The sequence below is a fragment of the Chionomys nivalis genome, chromosome 1 (genome assembly GCF_950005125.1).
Source record: "Chionomys nivalis chromosome 1, mChiNiv1.1, whole genome shotgun sequence".
Taxonomy (NCBI): domain Eukaryota; kingdom Metazoa; phylum Chordata; class Mammalia; order Rodentia; family Cricetidae; genus Chionomys; species Chionomys nivalis.
In genome coordinates this window covers 55,721,188-55,726,090 of record NC_080086.1, presented here as the reverse complement: position 1 = coordinate 55,726,090, position 4,903 = coordinate 55,721,188, and the positions used below count along the sequence as shown (strand labels likewise).

The following is a 4,903-nucleotide window of genomic DNA, read 5'->3' as shown; positions in this document are numbered from 1 at the left end:
GAGAGAGAAAGAGACAGAGAGACAGAGAGAGATGGTATGGGAAATCCTTCTGTATATGTGTTACTTTTATTAGTTAATAAATAAACTGTTTGGGCCTATGACAGGGCAGAATAGAGTAAGGCGGGAATTCTAAGTACAGATAAAGGAGAAAAGAAGGCAGAGTCAGGGAGACATCATGTAGCTGCCAAAGGAGACAGATGCCCTGGAACCTTACCGGTAAACCACAAGCCTCATGGTAAAATACAAAAAATAAGAATGTTGGTCTCATTGAACACAACGCCAGCTTTGGGGGAATCGGTGCGGTGTCCTCGCCAGCCCAGCCGGGCCTACACGCGAGCAACCATGTCTAAGGGACCTGCAGTCGGTATTGATCTTGGCACCACCTACTCGTGTGTGGGCGTCTTCCAGCACGGGAAGGTGAAGATTATTGCCAATGACCAGGGTAACCGAACCACACCAAGCTATGTGGCTTTTACTGACACAGAACGATTGATTGGGGATGCTGCGAATAATCAGGTTGCGATGAACCCCACCAACACAGTTTTAGATGCCAAACGTCTGATCGGACGTAGGTTTGATGATGCCGTTGTACAGTCTGACATGAAGCACTGACCCTTCATGGTGGTGAACGATGCAGGCAGGCCCAAGGTCCAAGTAGAGTACAAAGGAGAGACAAAAAGCTTCTACCCAGAGGAGGTGTCCTCTATGGTTCTTACTAAGATGAAGGAGATCGCAGAAGCTTATCTGGGGAAGACGGCTACCAATGCTGTGGTCACAGTGCCAGCCTACTTTAATGATTCTCAGCGGCAGGAAACAAAAGATGCTGGAACTATTGCTGGCCTCAATGTCCTTCGAATTATCAATGAGCTGACTGCTGCTGCTATTGTCTATGGGCTAGATAAGAAGGTTGGAGCTGAAAGGAATGTGCTGATCTTTGACTTGGGAGGTGGTACTTTTGATGTGTTCATCCTCACAATTGAGGATGGAATTTTTGAAGTCAAATCAACAGCTGGAGACACCCACTTGGGTGGAGAAGATTTTGACAACAGGATGGTCAACCATTTCATTGCTGAGTTTAAACAAAAGCACAAGAAGAGAGCTGCCAGACATCTGTGTACTGCCTGTGAACGGGGGAAGCGCACCCTCTCCTCCAGCACCCAGGCCAGTATTGAGATTGATTCTCTCTATGAGGGAATCGACTTCTATGCCTCCATTACCTGTGCTCGATTTGAAGAATTAAATGCTGACCTGTTCCAGGGTACTCTGGACCCTGTAGAAAAGGCTCTTCGATTCCCCCAGTTCCCCTCATCCTCTCCTTCACACTTTTCTCTCCCCATCACCCCTCATCCCCATCCCACCCCACCCCCAAGATTCCAATTTTTTGCCCATCAGTCATGTCTATTTCCCATAGCTGGGAGGATATCTATATGTTTTTCCTTGGGTTTACCCTCTTGTTTAGCTTCTTTAGGATCACAAATTATAGACTCAGTGGCCCCTATCCATGGCTAGAAACCAATTATGAGTGAGTACATCCCATGTTCTTCTTTTTGGGTCTGGGTTACCTCACTAAGGATCGTATTTTCTATTTCCATCCATTTGCATGCAAAATTCGAGAAGTCATTGTTTTTTACCGCAGAGTAGTACTCTAATGTGTATATATTCCACACTTTCTTCATCCATTCTTCCATTGAAGGGCATCTAGGTTGCTTCCAGGTTCTGGCTATTACAAATAATGCTGCTATGAACATAGTTGGACAAATGCTTTTGTCATATGATAGGGCATCTCTTGGGTATATTCCCAAGAGTGGTATTGCTGGGTCCAGGGGTAGGTTGATCCCAATTTTTCTGAGAAACCGCCACACTGATTTCCAAAGTGGTTGCACAAGTTTGCAGTCCCACCAGCAATGGATGAGGGTACCCCTTTCTCCACAACCTCTCCAGCAAAGGCTATCCTTGGTGTTTTTGATTTTAGCCATTCTGACAGGTGTAAGATGATATCTCAAAGTTGTTTTGATTTGCATTTCTCTGATCGCTAAGGAGGTTGAGCATGACCTTAAGTATCTTTTGGCCATTTTAACTTCTTCTGTTAAGAATTCTCTGTTCAGTTCAGTGCCCCATTTTTTAATTGGGTTAATTATCCTTTTAAAGTCTAGTTTCTTGAGTTCTTTATATATTTTGGAGATCAGACCTTTGTCTGTTGCGGGGTTGGTGAAGATCTTCTCCCAGTCAGTTGGCTGCCTTTTTGTCTTAATGACAGTGTCCTTTGCTTTACAGAAGCTTCAGGGGAGCAGGGAAACTCATACCTTAGGTAAGGGAGCCACCTAAGGGGTGGCAAGAGACTTGAACTTGGAATGGCTACCAGATGCCCAGGGCAATGTCCCCAGTTAGTTCATTGGGGCACCTGAGGATAGGGAACCTGAAATGAACCTATCCTATAATCATACTGATGAATATCTTGCATATCGCCATAGAACCTTCATCTAGCGATGGATGGAGATAGAGCCAGAGACCCACACTGGAGCACTGGACTGAGCTCCCAAGGTTATAATGAGGAGCAGAAGGAGAGAGAACATAAACAAGGAAGTCAGGACCATGAGGGGTGCACCCAACCACTGAGACAGTGGGGCCGATCTATTGGGAGCTCACCAAGGTCAGCTGGACTGCTACTGAAAAAACATGGGATAAAACCAGACTCTCGGAATGTGGCGGACAATGAGAGCTGACGAGAGGCCAAGGAGAATGGCACAGGAACTTTCAACTGGCGATAGATCGAGAGAGAGACAGAGACCCAAATTGGAGCAATGGTCTGAGCTCTTAAGGTCCAAATGAGGAGCAGAAGGAGGGAGAACATGAACAAGGAAATCAGGACCACGAGGCGTGCACCCACCCACTGTGACAGTGGAACTGATCTATTGGGAGCTCTTCAAGGCCAGCTGGACTGGGACTGAATAAGCATGGGTTGAAACTGGACTCTCTGAACATGGCGGACAATGAAGGCTGATGAGAAGCCAAGGACAATGGCACTAGGTTTCGATCCTAATACATGAACTGGCTTTGTGGGAGCTTAGCCTGTTTTGATGCTCACCTTCCTGGGCCTGGATGGAAGTGGGAGGACCTTGGTCTTCCTGTAGGGCAGGGAATTTGGACTGCTCTTCAGTATCGAGAGGGAGGGCGAATGGACTGGGGGGAGGAGAAGAGGAGTGGGGATGGGGGAGGGGAGTGGGGGGAGGGGGTAATGTGTGGGAGGAGGGGAGGGAAATGGGAAACGGGGAGCAGTTGGAAATTTTAATTAAAAAAGAATAAAAATAAAAAAAAATATATAAAAAAAAAAGAAAAAAGAAAAGGCTCTTCGAGATGCCAAACTAGACAAGTCTCAGATTCATGATATTGTCCTGGTGGGTGGTTCTACCAGAATCCCCAAGATTCAGAAGCTTCTGCAGGACTTCTTCAATGGAAAAGAGCTGAACAAGAGCATCAACCCTGATAAAGCTGTTGCTTATGGTACAGCTGTCCAGGCAGCCATTCTATCTGGAGACAAGTCTGAGAATGTTCAGGATTTGCTGCTCTTGGATGTCACTCCTCTTTCCCTTGGTATTGAAACTGCTGGTGGAGTCATGACTGTCCTCATCAAGCGCAATACCACCATCCCTACCAAGCAGACTCAGACTTTCCCCACCTACTCTGATAACCAGCCAGGTGTGCTCATTCAGGTGTATGAAGGTGAACAAGCCATGACCAGGATAACAACCTGCTTGGAAAGTATGAACTTACAGGCATCCCTCCAGCACCCCGTGGTGTTCGCCAGATTGAAGTCACTTTTGACATTGATGCCAATGGCATCCTCAAAGTTTCTGCTGTTGATAAGAGCACAGGCAAGGAGAACAAGATCACCATCACCAATGACAAGGGCCGCTTGAGCAAGGAGGATATTGAGCACATGGTCCAGGAAGCTGACAAATACAAAGCTGAAGATGAAAAGCAGAGAGATAAGGTTTCCTCTAAGAATTCTCTGGAGTCTTATGCTTTCAGCATGAAAGCAACAGTTGAAGATGAGAAACTTCAAGGAAAGATCAATGATGAGGACAAACAGAAGATCCTAGACAAGTACAACGAGATCACCAGTTGACTGGATAAGAACCAGACTGCAGAGAAGGAAGAATTTGAACACCAGCAGAAGGAACTGGAGAAAGTCTGCAACCCTATCATTACCAAGCTGTACCAGACTGCTGGTGGGATGCCTGGAGGAATGCCTGACGGCTTCCCTGGTGGAGGAGTCCTCCATCTGGTGGTGCTTCTTCAGGGCCCACCATTGAAGAGGTGGATTAAGCCAATCCAAGTAGAAGTGTAGCATTTGTTCCACAGGGAAACATTTGAAGGACCCAAATTTAGCAAGTTACATGGCGGTTTCAAATTCAAACTGCTGCAATAAATTTACTGGGCATTCTCAATACTTGAACATGGAACATGTGCACAGGGAGTGAAGTAAGCATTGCACTTTATAAGCACTGTATCCTAAGTGGAAAATGCAATGTCTAATAAAACAGGTGGAAAATGGAATGTCTAATAAAATATTTAAATTGGCACCAAACAAACAAACAAACAAAAACAAAAAAAATAAGAATGTTAATTTGAGATGTAAGAGTTAATTAATAAGAAGCCTGAGCTAATAGGTCAAGCAGTTATTATTAACTATTAATATAGTTTCTGTGTGATTATTTCAGGTCTGGGCCACCAGGAATGAACAAGCAACCTCTGCCTACAAGAAAGATTAGGAATAACACATGGCTGTTTTTTGAGCATCACCATTCAACATTATGCTAGAAGGGTATGAAATACAAAAAAGAAAAAAGGAATGGGGTTTAGTGGTAGACACCTGTAACAGCATTCAGAAAGAAATCCAAGG

At 45.2% G+C, this 4,903-nt stretch overlaps 1 pseudogene; it reads left to right on the top strand.

Moving 5' to 3' along the window:
* Positions 1-325: 325 nt before the first annotated feature.
* Positions 326-4,539, top strand: LOC130874341 (heat shock cognate 71 kDa protein-like; annotated as a pseudogene).
* The last annotated feature ends 364 nt before the right edge of the window (positions 4,540-4,903 follow it).